We start from the raw sequence: 19,962 nt of genomic DNA, 5'->3' as shown, positions 1-19,962 counted from the left end.
TATTGGGGAACATTAAAAGATCTAGCCCAAGGACAAGGTATAAAAGTTGTTACGCAGAGTCAAGTACATCGATACCTGCGTAAAGACACACTAGAAAGTACTAAAGCGACGAATGTGAGATGGGGGAGGTGGGAAGATATCCTGCTTGACCCTGATTTAGAGATAGGACCAGCAAAATCCATATCTAAAAAACAGGTGGAAATTGTAAATAGTGGGGAGAGACCATATGAATGGATTCTTTATACAGATGGATCCAAAAAGGGTGAAGACCAGTATGCCCACTGGGGCTTCATCCTGAAACACAATGGTAAAGAGATATGCCGCAGGAAAGGTCAGACTCCTGGCAGTGCCCAAGCAGGAGAGGCTACAGCGGTGTTAGAAGGATTGTTGGAGGCCATAAGATTACACGTGAGTCGAGTAAGACTTATAACCGATAGTCACTATTGCGCCCAGGCGCTCAGAGAGGACTTATCCATTTGGGAAGAAAATGGGTTTGAAGGAGCGAGGAGTAAAGAAATTGCTCATGCTGAGTTATGGAAGAAAATAGCCGAGTAAAGGTTAAATATGACTATCGATGTTGTTCACCAGAAAGCCCACGTCAAGGAGGGGGCTCACTGGAGAGGAAATGATGAAATAGATAAATACGTCCAAGAGAGAAGATTGGTAATTGTAGGAGCAGAAAAATGGGACAATACCCCCAAAGGAGGAAAAGTGGTCCCAGATGAGTTTGTGTGTGAGGTGACTAAGGCCGTACATGAAGCGCTAGGCCATGGAGGTGCCTTGCCCACAAAGAGAGAGCTGGAGAAACTGGAACTTTGGATCCCAGAAAAGAAAATCCGTTCAGTTATACGAAATTGCGAGTTGTGTAATAAGTATAATGCAGGACGCCGAGGGCAACGAGTGGACGGATTGACGATTAAAAGCACTGTTCCATGGGCATCAGTTTGCATGGACGTAGCAGGCCCCATGGGAGTAAACGGCACTAAAGGTGAGAAGTATCTTGTTGTGCTTGTAGATTCGATGTCAGGACATTTTGGATTAAAAGCGGTACGTAATGCGAATGCTAATAGCGTACTAAAAACATTGGAAGAGGGTTGTATGTGGTCAGGCATACCGAGAGAGTTAAGAACTGACAATGGAACTCATTTAAAAAACGCTACAATAGACAGGTGGTGTCAAAAGTGGGGAATAATAAGGACTTACTCTCCGCCTTACACCCCTCAAGCTAATGGCGTGGCTGAACGAACCATTGGCCTAGTTAAAAGTTTGCTCGGGAAAAATGCTAATGGAAAAGAATGGAGTGAAAAATTGGTGGAGTTGGTCAAGGACTTGAATGGGAGGAGCAGAGCAGATAGACCGTCCCCTTCTGAGGAGTTAAACCAGCGCCCCTTTGTCGCTCCTGAGGTAGGACGAATGCAAAGTACAGAAAATACTCAGAAGGGAAAGTGCCCATTTCAGGTAGGACAGAGAGTGTGGATAAAATCTCATGGTCCATCTGATAGCCAGGCAGTAAAAGCAAAGTATGACCAATCTGACATCATTGAAGAAGTTTTAGACAGAAATACAGTGCGATTAAAAAAGAAGGGACTCCAAGGGGTAGAGCAGCTAAAACCAATGCCAGTTAATTCAGCCTAAAGCTAAGGAGTAAGACAAATGATTAAAAGATGGAACAAGCCACTCCGGCCTTTGTCAAGCTCGTTATGGTGAAAGGAGCTGTCATCGTGCGGAGGACTGAAAAGGAAGTAATGGTTGGTAGGGCGTTTAATCTTTGGATAAATGCAATAAGAGGATATATTGTTAATAGAGTAGAAGATTTTAGTTGGCAACCGGCTATCTTGACCTGCATAATTTGTAGTGGAAGCGAAGAGTCGAGGAGCCAGTGGAATGTGGAACAGATATCCGACAAAGGCTGGTTGGACGAGCTTAAGCCGGATTTGAGCGAGGTAGGCACGGCTAAGATACTTGAAATACAGGTATGTGGGTATTGTAGAATAAAGAGCCTACCTAGAATAAAAGTGCATGTTCAGTGGGATTTAGCCCCGCAAGAGAATACAGATGCACAGTATTGTAAATGTATGTGGGATGGAGAGAAGGTATTGTATTGTCAACATTGTTGGATGAGAATGGGAAGAGGTTCACTGATAAGAGATGGGGAAGCCGAAGGGTGGCAGCTAACTAGAGCGGAAACCCCGATAAAGTCGCTGAGTTCCGATTTGCTGACCTATTGGCCGATGGAGATAAACGAGAGGACGTGCGACTCGAGATTTCAGGCGCTGCTTTACAACAACTGGCCGCCAGAAGGAGGTGAGTATCGCCCGGCTCCGCTTATTGTTGGCTCGGAGGCGACGCCAACTCTAATATATGTTGAACCTAAGTGTGTAGTTGAACCAGGGGTACCCTGGGCCACAGTAATCAATGGTGTGTTAGCCCGAGGGGATATTCCGATGGAAACATTACCTGACGTCCCACAAGAAAGGGTAATAAATATTAGTAGTATGTGTAGTAGTAATGTGTTAATGTACGCTACATTGGATAAAATGGAATATAAGGCTAAAACAGCAGTAGTAAGGGTGAGTCCAGTGGTGTCGCCTCAACAAGATACGAGGTCGGACACAGGATACTGGATAAAAGTAAAAATAATGATGGCCATGAAACCTTATGAGGGTATATACTCATTGGGAATGGAAGTGTCAATGAGTACGGAGGAGGAGGCCAAGCGGCTTCACCCCAAATGTACTTTTTATAGGGAGTGCCATAGTAGTGCACAGATAAGAATGTATAGTGGTAGAACCTATAGAGATGAAAAGAGTGAAAAAATAAGGCCTAGTGGTAATGAGAAGATGATGGCATTAGCTCAGGTGGCCACAGAAAAGCTAGAAAAACTTAATGCGAGTTTATTAAGTGAGGGAAGGCTCGGGCAAGAACGAGTGACCCATGTCAGGGGAAAATCTGACCTTAGAGGTCGCCCAAAGGAAAAATGGTGTCAAGGATGTCCATACCCGGGTTGTACCGGTGAAGGACATGTAGTCGGCGACCACAAAAGACATTGGTCGCTACGTGGATGTCCTAGTTTTAACGAGGCAAATCCATGTCAGTATAAATCACCTAGATGGAAGGAATTGGTGAGAAAGTGTAGAAGGGCCCCTCATTCCGTTTTTCCCCAGGAGGAACAGATGGAGATGGGTAAAGTATTGGAAACTCCAGCCGTGAGGTCAAAGGCGGAATGGAGGGAAGGGCCAGACATGATGAAGATAAGTAGTCAAAAGATCAAAAAAGCTAGGAAGATTGATTATCAATAAATTGGAAAAACCCTCCTATTTAAAAGAAAATAAATTTTTATATATAGAAAAGATAATTGTGTAATGAAGGCCAACCCCCAAGAAAAAGAGGAGGAGCTAATGAGATGTTAAAACGCAACAGTCCTTAAAGGACAAGACCAAAAGAAGAAAGCATGAAACGGAGCTACGAGATGGAGGAAGAGCAAGGTTGTAGCAAGCTAGTAATACTAGAGCTAAGCTCTAGTACTAAGCTAGAAGACCCACCGGACACAGTTGATGAACAACCTAAAGCTATTAACCGCCAGCGACAAAATTGGAGGTATGGAGGAGTTTTGATAACTATCAAACTTTGTTTTATGGTAATATTTTTGATATATTATTTGATGAGACAAAAATCTAGCATCGCTAGCACAGCCCTGATTAATCCCCTCGACCTAGTAGAAATACGACATGGCACCACTAAAGTAACCAATCAGACGTGCTGGAAAGTGGAGGTGAAGCATGTTTGTGAAGAATGGAGAAGGAAGAAGGGAGCCTGCGGTGCTGGCGAGGAAAAACCCTGTGGGGTAGAATGGAGAAGGGAGAAGATAGCAGTAATAAATTCCTATCTTCGCACCTTTAACAGCACATATTATAATGAAACCCTAGAGGTCTTGAGAAGAAGTATGACATATCCTGCGAAATCAAAAAGAAAGTGTGCACATCCAGTGATTTTACGAGTCGATAACACAACAAGCGACTTTACAGTCAATATCACCTTGTTATGTCTGGAGAAGCAAGAACAAAGGGTCATCAGAAAAAACTGGGTCCAGATCGGGAAGGAAGAACCTGCTTGGTACTTCAACGAATATTGTGCAAGACTGCCAGATGCAACAGGTGGATACTGGTTGAAGACAGACCATGACGCCCCTGACTTCACCTACCCGGCAGCCCCACGGAATGACACTTGTACCGAATTTCGCCCGGCAGGGGAACCATGTTGGAACTGTATAACCTTTCGGTGCGAGGAGCCAGGGACCAACGGGACCACAGATTACTTGCCAGGTACTCCTACTTCATCGTCAGGTAGGTCACCTAAATTTCTTAAGTTACGTAGGTTTGCAAAATTTGAAAAGCCTGTACCAATATCACAGAAGAAATTAGTAATAACGCGACGGCCAGGATGCAAGTTAATGTTAGAAAAGGCCCAGTCGTATAATAATAGCCATTGTGATTGGAATATGATGAAATATTGTTTTGAGCCCTATCATATGTTTTGTTATGCAGATGAGGGTAATATAATTACACCCTCCGATATAGGGCTTAGGCGTGATGTAAGGTTAATCCTGAGTCACTTTATTAGATTATATGCCGGAAATGTATTAGATCAAAAGAAAATAGAAGTGAAACATGAAGTATGGCTAAATGATTCCTTTCCATGGATATGGAAAAGAGATACATATATATTGAAATCAACCTTTAATAAAACTTTGGGAATAAATGTGTTAAAAGTAGTATGGGCACGGATGTGGGCTCAACGTATTCCTACACCGGATGATTTATATAATGTCCCAAAAGGGGATTTTGATAAAATTGACCAATGTGTAGCATTGAGAATGTATAACAGATTGCATAGGAAGGAGTGGATAAGTGGAATTTCACCACGATGCCCCTTGGTGGAGACAGGAACGCCACCTTTGACTCATTGGATATATAACTGTACAGGGTTGAACACAAACCTAACGATTAAAGGAGTGCTCCAAGCATGGAGAGAAGGACACACGAGAGATGAAAGTAAGACGTGGTGGGGGCTCAATAAAGATGAGATGGTTCAGGATGTGATACCTTGCTTAGGAGAGTCGGAGAATTATTGGATTAAATATCAATATATGGCGACGGTGTATTCTAAAGAGAACGATATTTGGCCTGACATTGAAAGACCAGCCTTATATGCTAATCCAAGACCATGGGAAATGTTGTGTAAGGGGGGAGAGTCCGTGAAAAATTTTAATGAATGCACAATTGTATTAGCACGTATACCCTGTTATAAAGTCTCCCGATTTCAGAATTTTTGTAATGTACGTTATCGCGATGAAAATTATGCCAACTATGAGGGGGCAGTATGGATCAAGGATAATAGTAATCAATGGATCCGGAGTCAAGCTGCAGGTAGAGAATATTGTACGCGATGGGACAAAGATCATGACTTATCCAAAATGGTAGGATTAAGAATGATCCCCAAGCCTCCTGACTCTATTATGCAGATCTTAGAAGGTCACGCATTTAGGAAGACCCTTTGTAAAGGGGATATAGTTACAGGGTTTGATTGGCTGGGATTTAATAAAATTTATGGCCCTGGCACATGCCACGAACCTGCTGAAAGATGGCTGCATTGTGGACACAGTGACGAATATGATCATAAGGGGGAACATGTATGTACTTGGTATGAGAGAATAGGATTGGCAATAAAAGGTGTAGTAAAAACTGTGGCCACTACAGCCGGGGAAGTTGTAGAAGATGTAGCAGGGATGGCGATTATTGGGATAAGTACAGGGCTGTATGGTTTGTTATATGATGTAGGACTATGGTTCCTGCTAGTGTCAGGAATTGTCCTGTCAGCAGTTATAGCTGTTGCAGTTATCAAAAGAGGGATCTTGGCATTATCTACCCACCGAAATTATAAAGAGAAAACCTCACCAAATAAGGTTAAAGCTCAGTTATTGGCCAACGAGCTGCAGAAAAAATGGGGGGGCCGACTAAGGGGAAATTATTGAGAAGTGGGGATGGGCTTCAGAAAAGGGCGGGATCGATCCAATTATAGATAAGACGCCCTAGCCCTGACTTCCTCACTTCTCACTGAAATCTTTTGGCGGAACAGTAACCAACAACTAACCATGGCTTGTAATGCTTTGGGTAAAGGTATTATTGGAAGACCAGGCGCCCTTCAAAACGTGAGTAATGAAGTGGAATATTGGATAATTTTTATAATATGGCTTTTTATTGTTGTGTCGGATATAGCGAACAACTAAGTTAGTAGTGTGGGGAATAATTTTAATTCTCCTTTGGTTATGTCTGGTCGACCACTTGGTTTTAGTAATTTGGGTTTTTATCTATGTATTTTTTTTTTTACTCTCCCGCCAAGAGGTTCCGCTACTCGGAAGAGCGACCACACTCTCGCTCTCCCGTAGTAGAGGTGTTCCGCATTGATGGAGTAGATGCGGATGGAAACTTAGACTAAGATTAGAATGTATATATTGGGAGCCGCAATATTTTAGGTTTCCCCCAGGTCTAAGAATTGTCGAATTTTGGTTGTGTGTTTAACAGGGTAACCAGGATGAGCCGCGGTGTGTCTTCTGTGGAAGTGATCTCCTCACATCCGCTTGGGTGGTGGGGGATGCTTTCTATGGACACTGCTGCTATCCGTTGCCCGCAGTGGATGAGGGTAGAGAAATGTGGCTCATACCAGACGGGCTTTTTCTAAATTTCGTCAGTGATTTTTTCATTGATATCCTGTGTGGTTCCTGGATATGGCCTGGCTTTGCTGACTTCGCGGGCTCAAGTAAGTTGGAAGGTTTGGTTCAAAGTCGTTTGAAAGAGATACGTTATTATTTTAACGTTGAGGGTGAATTTATCGGGGGAACTTTCCCTTTGATGCGCATGATATGGCGCCTGCCTGACGGTGCTCGGCGCTTGACATTCAACACCTTGGCTGGCTTCTGTGTAGCCGCCACTCCTTTGAGACAGGTCGGATCCAATCAGGATGAGTGGCCCTACGAGCCTGTAACGCCCTCCTCGCCCTTCCTGGACCGGGTTGACGAGCCTGGGGAACCCAGAGCCGCCCGACAGGATGTTCCAGTTGGTAAGGTTGTGCCACTGTTGAGATCACCCTCCCCCACGGTTACATCGACCACTGATGACCTGGAGGGTGTGCAAGGCGAGGATGGGGGTGGAACGGGGTCATCTCCCTCCCTGATGATAGGTGAACTGGGCCTGTGGTCTCCTCTTACTGATCCTCCGTCCGACTCCTTGCCTTCTGAATCCCCGGTGTCTCCGTTGCCGGAGGACACAAGGGGGTTGAATGCAGGTGACGGGTTGGAGCTGGGGGCTTTTGAGGTTGATCAGTTTGGACACCATTGATCTCTAGGAGGGGGTGTTGTATTGAGTAGATTGAGTAGGGTCAGATGAAACGCCATATCATGTAAAATGAGATAGCAAATTAATGGGCTAGACTCAATTCTTAGTTAGAGACCAATTGGTGTCTGTAGGACTGAATCATTCTTTGGCCTCTGGGTGTAATTCCTCAAAGTAACCACCAGATGCCGCCAAACCTGTACAACTAAGCCACCCACTCAGCATTGCCCGGACATTCCATATAAGATACAAATTAAATATAAATAAATGATATCCTGAATTAAATAATAATACACAACACAATCTATATTCGATAATTGTTAACCTGATTTTTGGATCAATGTTTGTAACACATTGAAAGCCAACTATGAAGTTTTCCTGTCTTTCTTTTTCTTTTCTTTCATTTATAAGCGATACTGTCTTTTATCGCTGATAATATTGCTGTAACTGCATTGAAAAGATTATCTGTATGTATTGTTTGATTTAACAAAGATATATACAAGATGTGCAACAGAGATTAGAATTAACCTGTTAAGTTCAAGCTGAGAGAATTTGGGATTTAACATGTCATGTATATATATGTTATTCATGCTTGCTTAATTAATATATATATGATTTTATTTATTTTAACGTTCATCATTTGTCGAATAGAGCTGAAGACCTTGACATATTTTCATGTATGACTCATCATGCAACGCTGTGTATCCATGACACATTTGTAAGGAATGTATGACCTCATGACTCAGCTTCATGGCTCGTCTGTGGAAGATTACTGGAAATGAGTCCCAGCAAGTGCGCTTTGATATGAGAAGGTGCGCGGAGGGACATTCACCGGAAGGAGTCAGTGGTGTGGCCCAAGAGTATAAAAAGCCGTCACCAACTCTGAGCTACGCCCTTTTCACCCTGCGATGTATCTGGACAGAGTGTATTTTCGAAGATGGAATATAACTGCCTGCCTGGACTTTGGATTTTTACGAAGGACTGGGATTAAGCCGTGGTTGGACCCTTTCTTCATTAATTGGTAATGTACAATTCTTTTAACAATAATGATGTATAAAAGGAGGATATGAATGACTAATCGCGTGTTAGGGTGGGGGCCATTTAATACACTCTCATATCTTCAAAATTATTTTCAGCCAAAAACATCTTATTGTCGATCAGGTCTTAAGCTTTTTTGAGAAATGATCAATCTCAGAAAGCTTTTGTAAAAGGTTTATATTATTCTTAATTTTCTATTTTATTTTATTTTATTTTATTTTGATTGATTTAAAGTTTTATCATTAAATGTGATTTTTGATTTATATTGGTTGTCTTATTATTGTTAATAATATTATTTAAAAGACAAGGTTCGTATTAATCATTCTACTATCTTGTCTCATATTGTTTTGATTTTATTATATTTATTTTTGGACGTTTTAATAAGTCCGAGGTCGTTCTATAAGACCTCATTTGTTTATGATTTTATTTTATTTATTTGAGGTCGTTCTATAAGACCTTTTTATTTGCTTATGATTTTATTTTTATAAGTTGGTCGTTTTATAAGACCTTAATGTTTGTTTATGATTTTATTTGGGACGTTTGATGAGCCCTCATTATTTTTTTTTGATTTTATTTTATTTATTCCAGACATTTTATGAGTCCACCTCATTATTTTTTCCAAGACGGACAACAGTAACGGACGTTTGGAGGAAGGTAAGTGCATTTGAATAACCTCTAACCAATGCTTCCATCTGTATTAATATAAGTCAAATACTCCTGCTTGATATGTAACAAATCCGTATGATCCTAACAAGGATTATTAAATTACTAGGTCAATAACAAATGCAAACAACTCAGAGAAGTGGAGCTGCCAATGAAGTGAGGTGTACATGCTAGCATTCCTGGGCTCTGTGTGTGTGGTTACTCACTCAGGATTGATAGGTGTATGAAAACGGATTGGCCTCATGATAAGATGACAGTGAACAAACCTAGGTGAATCCACTTTGATATATCGGCTTATTTAATTCCCGTCTCCTCACGTTGACGCCTTAGAGCTGGTGAGGAAAAAGGGGAATTTCTAACCCTTTAATTGGAGAGTCGATCAGGACATATTTCCCGATTTAAGTCCTGCGGGTAAGCGGAAGTTGACACTACGTTAGCATGCTAATGCTAAATTAGCATGCTAATACTAAATTAGCATGCTAATGCTAAGTTAGCATGCTAATACTAATGCTAAGTTAGCATGCTAATGCTAAGTTAGGAAGCTAATGCTAATGTTAGCTTAGCATGATAATGATCATGCTAAGTTATTACGCTAATGCTAATGTTAGCTTACCATGCTAATCCTAATGCAAAGTTAACATGTAGGAAGTGACCCAGAACGGACCAGTGCATTCGGCTTTCCACCTTGCAAGAGTCAGCAGTCACATCCAAAATTTCCGCGGGAATTTTTTTTCTAGTTATGTGACTGCTGCGAAGCAGTCACATATTAGTATCCATCCAGGAAAAGCGTTTATTATTATTATTATTATTATTATGTCTTATTCTTCACATTTTTTCAGACGAAATGCGGGTCGTACCGTAGAACGTACCGGCACAAGTGAGGTATCAAAAGATGCGTCTCGATTTGACTCGGCGGGGTACCATTTTTTTTCGGAATTTCGAGTTACCATGGCGACGCAATTCCCCAAAAAACCCCCCAAAAAGTCCCATAGGAATGAATGGAGAAGGGGAAAAAACCTCCACAAATTTAACACCTTTTTCGAAGCCACGCTGCGCGCACATACATTGACCGACCGAGACGATTTTTAGCTCATTTTGTTGCAATTTTTCCCATCTTTAGCTCTGTGTTGAAATTTTTTTTAAGAAATGTAAGCGCTCCCTCCTGTGCGGGTTCAAAGACAGGGTGTGAAATGAAGAAAAAGAGGCTCTTTCCATTAGTGTGTATTGCGTTTGCTAGAGTGGAGCAATCAGCGCTAGAGTGGAGAGACAAAAAAAATTCTTTCCAAAAATTTCACTTCAACTCGTCACCGTGGCCACAATATTTGCTCAGTAAACATCAAATTTGGATATTTTGTAGTCACAAGGGTCTTCTTTCTGACAAACCCACTTTTGTGCGGCAAAGGTGTCATTTAGTACCTTTTATTTGACTTGAAGCGAGGGGAAGTCGCACTTTTTCGCCCATTGAGCCCCATGTTATTTTCGCCGCCTTTTTTTGTCATTTTTTTTAAAAGTCACACGTTTTCAACCTGCTCTAATTTGGTCATTTTTTATCCGATTTAAAAAATGAGAACATGCTTGCGTTCCCCAAAGCCTTGCCGTTCTAACGGGGCATTTCTGAAATCTGTATCTTAAACCGTTGAGTCGTGAGAGCCTTTTGTTCGAGGTGTGCGCTTTCTCATACAACTCAATTGAAGCTAAATGTTCGCCCACCTGGTACTTAGGAAATGTGTGTGCGTGAATGCGCATATTTGTTAAAGTGACAGTAACCCATTTTCAGTTTAGTGATTATGGCTTAACTTCCACATTTCTTGATCAATTAAAACCATTCGAATTTTAAACTCTTCAGATCATTCCCTATTTTCGCTTAATAAAAAAAAATCAAAGCACAATATAATATTTTTGTTTATGAAATGTAATGTAATGAACTGCTATTTAAATGGTGCTTTTTGAGCTATTCTGCCCACTCTCTCACTTCTGCACAGCAACTGCCTCAGCCAATCAGAGCTGCTTGTTGTCATCCACGCCTGGAATTTCCCCACCACCGCCCACACACAGTGGCGGCCATCTTGGCCAGGGATTCTCACATTACTGTCCATACAGAGCGGCGGCCATCTTGGCCAGGGATTCTCACACTACTGTCCATACAGAGCGGCGGCCATCTTGGCCAGGGATTCTCACACTACTGCCCATACAGAGCGGGGGCCATCTTGGACAGGGATTCTCACACTACTATCAATACAGAGCGGCGGCCATCTTGGCCAGGGATTCTCACACTACTGCCCATACAGAGCGGCGGCCATCTTGGCCAGGGATTCTCACACTACTGCCCACACAGAGTGGCGGCCATCTTGTCCAATTGTTGAGGTGCACCCAGGATTCTCGGCCCCTGAGTGGCGGCCATCTTGGCCAATTGATTAGGTATGACAGGGATTGACCTAATTTCAACAGGAAGTGACCCAGACAGACCTAAATTCAACAGGAAGTGACTTAATTTCAGTAGGAAATGACCTAAAAATTACCTGATATCAACAGGAAGTGACTTAATTTGAACAGGAAGTGACCTAATTTCAACAGGAAGTGACCCAGAACTGACCTAAAATCAACAGGAAGTGACCGGATTTCAACAGGAAGTGACCTAATATCAACAGGAATTGACCCGACTTCAACAGGAAGTGACCTGATTTCACCAGGAAGTGAGCATGCTAGTGCTAAGTTAGCATGCTAATGTTAGCTGAGCATGCTAATGTTAAGTTAGCATGCTAATGTTACGTTAGCATGCTAATGTTACGTTAGCATGCTAATGCTAAGTTAGCATGCTAATGCTACGTTAGCATGCTAATGTTACGTTAGCATGCTAATGCTAAGGTTTTTTTTTATTTTTTATTTTTTTATTTTTTTATTTTTTTATTTTTTTTTATTTTTTTTTTATTTCTTTTTTATTTTACTTTTTTTTTTAATTTTTTTTTTTTTTCCTAATGCTAAGTTTAGCATGCTAATGCTACGTTAGCATGCTAATGCTAAGTTAGCATGTTAATGCTAATGCTAAGTTAGCATGCTAATGCTAAGTTAGCATGCTAATGCTAATGTTAGCTTAGCATGCTAATGATCATGCTAAGTTAGCACGCTAATGCTAATGTTAGCTTAGCATGCTAATCCTCCTGCAAAGTTAACATGTAGGAAGTGACCCAGAGTGCGTTCGGCTTTCCGCCTTGCAAGAGTCAGCAGTCACATCCAAAATTTCCACGGGAAATTTTTTTTTCTAGTTATGTGACTGCTGCAAAGCAGTCACATATTAGTATCCATCCAGAAAAAGCGTTTATTATGTGACTGCTGCAAAGCAGTCACATATTAGTATCCATCCAGGAAAAGCGTTTATTATTATTATTTTTATTATTACGTCTTATTCTTCACATTTTTTCAGACGAAATACGGGTCGTACCGTAGAACCTACCGGCACAAGTGAGGTGTCAAAAGATGCGTCTCGATTTGACTCGGCGGGGTACCATTTTTTTTCGGAATTTCGAGTTACCATGGCGACGCAATTCCCCAAAAAACCCCCCAAAAAGTCCCATAGGAATGAATGGAGAAGGGGGGAAATTTAACACCTTTTTCGAAGCCACGCTGCGCGCACATACATTGACCGACCGAGACGATTTTTAGCTCATTTTGTTGCAATTTTTCCCATCTTTAGCTCTGTGTTGAAATTTTTTTTAAGAACTGTAAGCGCTCCCTCCTGTGCGGGTTCAAAGACAGGGTGTGAAATGAAGAAAAAGAGGCTCTTTACATTAGTGTGTATTGCGTTTGCTAGAGTGGAGCAATCAGCGCTAGAGTGGAGAGACAAAAAAAAATTCTTTCGAAAAATTTCACTTCAACTCGTCACCGTGGCCACAATATTTGCTCAGTAAACATCACATTTGGATATTTTGTAGTCACAAGGGTCTTCTTTCTGACAAACCCACTTTTGTGCGGCTAAGGTGTCATTTAGTACCTTTTATTTGACTTGAAGCGAGGGGAAGTCGCACTTTTTCGCCCATTGAGCCCCATGTTATTTTCGCCGCCTTTTTTTGTCATTTTTTTTAAAAGTCACACGTTTTCAACCTGCTCTAATTTGGTCATTTTTTATCCGATTTAAAAAATGAGAACATGCTTGCGTTCCCCAAAGCCTTGCCGTTCTAACGGGGCATTTCTGAAATCTGTATCTTAAACCGTTCAGTCGTGAGAGCCTTTTGTTCGAGGTGTGCGCTTTCTCATAGAACTCAATTGAAGCAAGCAAAATGTTCGCCCACCTGGTACTTAGGAAATGTGTGTGCGTGAATGCGCATATTTGTTAAAGTGACAGTAACCCATTTTCAGTTTAGTGATTATGGCTTAACTTCCACATTTCTTGATCAATTAAAACCATTCGAATTTTAAACTCTTCAGATCATTCCCTATTTTCGCTTAATAAAAAAAAATCAAAGCACAATATAATATTTTTGTTTATGAAATGTAATGTAATGAACTGCTATTTAAATGGTGCTTTTTGAGCTATTCTGCCCACTCTCTCACTTCTGCACAGCAACTGCCTCAAGCATGCTAATGTTACGTTAGCATGCTAATGCTAAGTTTTTTTTTTCTTTTTTATTTTTTTATTTTTTTTTTCTTTTTTTTTTTTTAATTATTATTTTTTTTTTCTTTTTTTTTTTTTAATTATTATTTTTTTTTTCTTTTTTTTTTTTTTTATTTATTTTTTTTTTCCTAATGCTAAGTTTAGCATGCTAATGCTACGTTAGCATGCTAATGCTAAGTTAGCATGTTAATGCTAATGCTAAGTTAGCATGCTAATGTTACGTTAGCATGCTAATGCTAAGTTTTTTTTTTATTTTTATTTTTTTTTTTTTTTCTTTTTTTTTTTTTTTTTTTTTAATTTTTTTTTTTCCTAATGCTAAGTTTTGCATGCTAATGCTACGTTAGCATGCTAATGCTAAGTTAGCATGTTAATGCTAATGCTAAGTTAGCATGGTAATGCTAAGTTAGCATGCTAATGCTAATGTTAGCTTAGCATGCTAATGATCATGCTAAGTTAGCACGCTAATGCTAATGTTAGCTTAGCATGCTAATCCTCCTACCTATTTTTCTTATTTTTCTTTATTAACCGGAATTTTTCAGACAAAATGCGGGTCGTACCGTTGAACGTACCGGCACAAGTGAGGTATCAAAAGATGCGTCTCGATCTGACTCGGCGGGGTACCATTTTTTTTCGGAATTTCGAGTTACCATGGCGACGCAATTTCCCAAAAACCCCGCCAAAAAGTCCCATAGGAATGAATGGAGAAGGGGAAAAAACATCGACAAATTTAACACCTTTTTCGAAGCCACGCTGCGCGCACATACATTGACCGACCGAGACGATTTTTAGCTCATTTTGTTGCAATTTTTCCCATCTTTAGCTCTGTGTCGAAATTTTTTTTAAGAAATGTAAGCGCTCCCTCCTGTGCGGGTTCAAAGACAGGGTGTGAAATGAAGAAAAAAAGGCTTTTTACATTAGTGTGTATTGCGTTTGCTAGAGTGGAGCAATCAGCGCTAGGGTGGAGAGACAAAAAAAATTCTTTCGAAAAATTTCACTTCAACTCGTCACCGTGGCCACAATATTTGCTCAGTAAACATCAAATTTGGATATTTTGTAGTCACAAGGGTCTTCTTTCTGACAAACCCACTTTTGTGCGGCAAAGGTGTCATTTAGTACCTTTTATTTGACTTGAAGCGAGGGGAAGTCGCACTTTTTCGCCCATTGAGCCCCATGTTATTTTCGCCGCCTTTTTTTGTCATTTTTTTAAAAGTCACACGTTTTCAACCTGCTCTAATTTGGTCATTTTTTATCCGATTTAAAAAATGAGAACATGCTTGCGTTCCCCAAAGCCTTGCCGTTCTAACGGGGCATTTCTGAAATCTGCATCTTAAACCGTTGAGTCGTGAGAGCCTTTTGTTCGAGGTGTGCGCTTTCTCATAGAACTCAATTGAAGCAAAATGTTCGCCCACCTGGTAATTACGAAATGTGTGTGCGTGAATGCGCATATTTGTTAAAGTGACAGTAACCCATTTTCAATTTATTGATTATGGCTTAACTTCCACATTTCTTGATCAATTAATGCTAACTTTGCAGAACGGACCAGTGCATTCGGCTTTCCACCTTGCAAGAGTCAGCAGTCACATCCAAAATTTCCGCGGGAATTTTTCTAGTTATTATTATGTCTTATTCTTCACATTTTTTCAGACGAAATGCGGGTCGTACCGTAGAACGTACCGGCACAAGTGAGGTATCAAAAGATGCGTCTCGATTTGACTCGGCGGGGTACCATTTTTTTTCGGAATTTCGAGTTACCATGGCGACGCAATTCCCCAAAAACCCCCCCAAAAAGTCCCATAGGAATGAATGGAGAAGGGGAAAAAACCTCCACAAATTTAACACCTTTTTCGAAGCCACGCTGCGCGCACATACATTGACCGACCGAGACGATTTTTAGCTCATTTTGTTGCAATTTTTCCCATCTTTAGCTCTGTGTTGAAATTTTTTTTAAGAAATGTAAGCGCTCCCTCCTGTGCGGGTTCAAAGACAGGGTGTGAAATGAAGAAAAAGAGGCTCTTTCCATTAGTGTGTATTGCGTTTGCTAGAGTGGAGCAATCAGCGCTAGAGTGGAGAGACAAAAAAAATTCTTTCCAAAAATTTCACTTCAACTCGTCACCGTGGCCACAATATTTGCTCAGTAAACATCAAATTTGGATATTTTGTAGTCACAAGGGTCTTCTTTCTGACAAACCCACTTTTGTGCGGCAAAGGTGTCATTTAGTACCTTTTATTTGACTTGAAGCGAGGGGAAGTCGCACTTTTTCGCCCATTGAGCCCCATGTTATTTTCGCCGCCTTTTTTTGTCATTTTTTTTCAAAGTCACACGTTTTCAACCTGCTCTAATTTGGTCATTTTTTATCCGATTTAAAAGATGAGAACATGCTTGCGTTCCCCAAAGCCTTGCCGTTCTAACGGGGCATTTCTGAAATCTGTATCTTAAACCGTTCAGTCGTGAGAGCCTTTTGTTCGAGGTGTGCGCTTTCTCATAGAACTCAATTGAAGCAAGCAAAATGTTCGCCCACCTGGTACTTAGGAAATGTGTGTGCGTGAATGCGCATATTTGTTAAAGTGACAGTAACCCATTTTCAGTTTAGTGATTATGGCTTAACTTCCACATTTCTTGATCAATTAAAACCATTCGAATTTTAAACTCTTCAGATCATTCCCTATTTTCGCTTAATAAAAAAAAATCAAAGCACAATATAATATTTTTGTTTATGAAATGTAATGTAATGAACTGCTATTTAAATGGTGCTTTTTGAGCTATTCTGCCCACTCTCTCACTTCTGCACAGCAACTGCCTCAAGCATGCTAATGTTACGTTAGCATGCTAATGCTAAGTTTTTTTTTTCTTTTTTTTTTTTTTTCTTTTTTTTTTCTTTTTTTTTTTTAATTATTTTTTTTTTCTTTTTTTTTTTTTTTAATTTTTTTTTTCCCCTAATGCTAAGTTTAGCATGCTAATGCTACGTTAGCATGCTAATGCTAAGTTAGCATGTTAATGCTAATGCTAAGTTAGCATGCTAATGTTACGTTAGCATGCTAATGCTAAGTTTTTTTTTTTTTTTTTTTTTTTTATTTTTATTTTTTATTATTTTTTTTTTATTTATTTTTTTTTTTTCTTTTTTTTTTTTTTTTTTTTTATTTTTTTTTTCCTAATGCTAAGTTTAGCATGCTAATGCTACGTTAGCATGCTAATGCTAAGTTAGCATGTTAGTGCTAATGCTAAGTTAGCATGGTAATGCTAAGTTAGCATGCTAATGCTAATGTTAGCTTAGCATGCTAATGATCATGCTAAGTTAGCACGCTAATGCTAATGTTAGCTTAGCATGCTAATCCTCCTGCAAAGTTAACATGTAGGAAGTGACCCAGAGTGCATTCGGCTTTCCGCCTTGCAAGAGTCAGCAGTCACATCCAAAATTTCCACGGGAAATTTTTTTTTCTAGTTATTTTTTTTAATTATTCCACCGATTTTTCAGAAAAAATGCGGGCCGTACCGTTGAATGTACCGGCACAAGTGAGGTATCAAAAGATGTGTCTCGATCTGACTCGGCGGGGAACCTTTTTTTTTCGGAATTTCGAGTTACCATGGCAACACAATTTCCCAAAAACCCCGCCAAAAAGTCCCATAGGAATGAATGGAGAAGGGGGGAAAAAACATCGACAAATTTAACACCTTTTTCGAAGCTACGCTACGCGCACATACATTGACCGACCGAGACGATTTTTAGCTCATTTTGTTGCAATTTTTCCCATCTTTAGCTCTGTGTTGAAATTTTTTTTTAGAAATGTAAGCGCTCCCTCCTGTGCGGGTTCAAAGACAGGGTGCGAAATAAAGAAAAAAAGGCTTTTTACATTAGTGTGTATTGCGTCTGCTAGAGTGGGGCAATCAGCGTTAGAGTGGAGAGACAAAAAAAATTATTTCGAAAAATTTCACTTCAACTCGTCACCGTGGCCACAATATTTGCTCATTAAACATCAAATTTGGACATTTTGTAGTCACAAGGGTCTTCTTTCTGACAAACCCACTTTTGTGCGGCAAAGGTGTCATTTAGCACCTTTTATTTGACTTCAAGCGAGGGGAAGTCGCACTTTTTCGCCCATTCAGCCCCATGTTATTTTCGCCGCCTTTTTTTGTCATTGTTTTAAAAGTCACACATTTTCAACCTGCTCTAATTTGGTCATTTTTCATCCGATTTAAAAAATGAGAACATGCTTGCGTTCCCCAAACCCTTGCCGTTCTAACGGGGCATTTGAAATCTGTATCTTAAACCGTTGAGTCGTGAGAGCCTTTTGTTCGAGGTGTGCGCTTTCTCATAGAACTCAATTGAAGCAAAATTTTCGCCCACCTGGTAATTACGAAATGTGTGTGCGTGAATGCGCATATTTGTTAAAGTGACAGTAACCTATTTTCAGTTTAGTGATTATGGCTTAACTTCCACATTTCTTGATCAATTAAAACCATTCGAATTTTAAACTCTTCAGATCATTCCCTATTTTCGTTTAATAAAAAAAAATCAAAGCACAATATTATATTTTTGTTTATGAAATGTAATGTAATGAACTGCTATTTAAATGGTGCTTTTTGAGCTATTCTGCCCACTCTCTCACTTCTGCACAGCAACTTCCTCAGCCAGTCATAGCTGCTTGTTGTCATCTACGCCTGGAATTTCCCCACCACCTCCCACACACAGTGGCGGCCATCTTGGCCAATTGATTAGCTAGGCCAGGGATTCCTACACTACTGCCCACACAGAGCGGCGGCCATCTTGGCCAATTGATTAGCTAGGCCAGGGATTCTCACACTACTGCCCACACAGAGTGGCGGCCATCTTGGCCAATTGTTGAGGTGCACCCAGGATTCTCGGCCTCTGCCCGCATGGAGCGGCGGCCATTTTGGTCAATTGATTAGGTAGGCCAGGGATTCTCACACTACTGCCCACACACAGCGGCGGCCATCTTGGCCAATTGATTAGCTTGGCCAGGGATTCTCACACTACTGTCCATACAGAACGGCGGCCATCTTTGCCAATTGATTAGCTTGGCCAGGGATTCTCACACTACTGCCCATACAGAGCGGCGGCCATCTTGGCCAATTGATTAGCTTGGCCAGGGATTCTCACACTACTGTCCATACAGAGTGGCGGCCATCTTGGCCAATTGATTGGCTAGGCCAGGGATTCTCACACTACTGCCCACACAGAGTGGCGGCCATCTTGGCCAATTGTTGAGGTGCACCCAGGATTCTCGGCCTCTGCCCGCATGGAGCGGCGGCCATTTTGGTCAATTGATTAGCTAGGCCAGGGATTCTCACACTACTGCCCACACACAGCGGCGGCCATCTTGCCCAATTGATTAGCTGGGCTAGGGATTCTCACACTACTGTCCATACAGAGTGGCAGCCATCTTGGCCAATTGATTGGCTAGGCCAGGGATTCTCACACTACTGTCCATGCAGAGCGGCGGCCATTTTGGCCAATTGATTGGTTAGGCCAGGGATTCTCACACTACTGCCCACACAGTGCGGCGGCCATCTTGGCCAATTCATTCGCTAGGCCAGGGACTTCAGCACCACTGCGCACACACAGAGTGGCGGCCATCTTGTCCAATTGTTGAGGTGCACCCAGGATTCTCGGCCCCTGAGTGGCGGCCATCTTGGCCAATTGATTAGGTATGACAGGGATAGACCTAATTGCAACAGGAAGTGACCCAGTCAGACCTAAATTCAACAGGAAGTGACATAATTTCAGCAGAAAATGACCTAAAAATGACCTGATATCAACAGGAAGTGACTTAATTTGAATAGGAAGTGACCTAATTTCAACAGGAAGTGACCCAGAACTGACCTAAAATCAACAGGAAGTGACCGGATTTCAACAGGAAGTGACCTAATATCAACAGGAAGTGACCCATTTTCAATAGGAAGTGACCTGATTTCAACAGGAAGTGACCTGAAATCAACAGGAAGTGAGCATGCTAGTGCTAAGTTAGCATGTTAATGTTAACTTAGGATGCTAATGCTCGGTTAGCATGTTAATGCTAATGCTAAGTTAGCATGCTAATGTTAGCTGAGCATGCTAATGCTAAGTTAACATGCTAATGTTAAGATAGCTTAGCATGCTAATGCTAATGTTAGCTTTGCATGATAATGCTAAGAGCATGCTATTGCTAATGCTAAGTTAGCATGCTAATGCTAAGTGAGCATGCTAATGCTAAGTTAGCATGCTAATGCTAAGTTAGCATGGTAATGCTAATGCTAAGTTAGCAGGC

The 19,962-nt window shown here is 41.0% G+C and overlaps 1 protein-coding gene across 1 annotated transcript in view; it reads right to left on the bottom strand.

The window, feature by feature from the left end:
• LOC144002077 (SWI/SNF-related matrix-associated actin-dependent regulator of chromatin subfamily B member 1-like) overlaps positions 1-19,962 on the bottom strand; it is a 197,591-nt gene that overhangs the window by 34,065 nt on the left and 143,564 nt on the right. The window lies entirely within an intron of this gene.

Source organism: Festucalex cinctus, chromosome 15 (assembly GCF_051991245.1).
Source record: "Festucalex cinctus isolate MCC-2025b chromosome 15, RoL_Fcin_1.0, whole genome shotgun sequence".
Taxonomy (NCBI): Eukaryota; Metazoa; Chordata; class Actinopteri; order Syngnathiformes; family Syngnathidae; genus Festucalex; species Festucalex cinctus.
The sequence above is the reverse complement of the archived record's forward strand: the minus strand, read 5'-3'. Positions and strand labels throughout refer to the sequence as shown.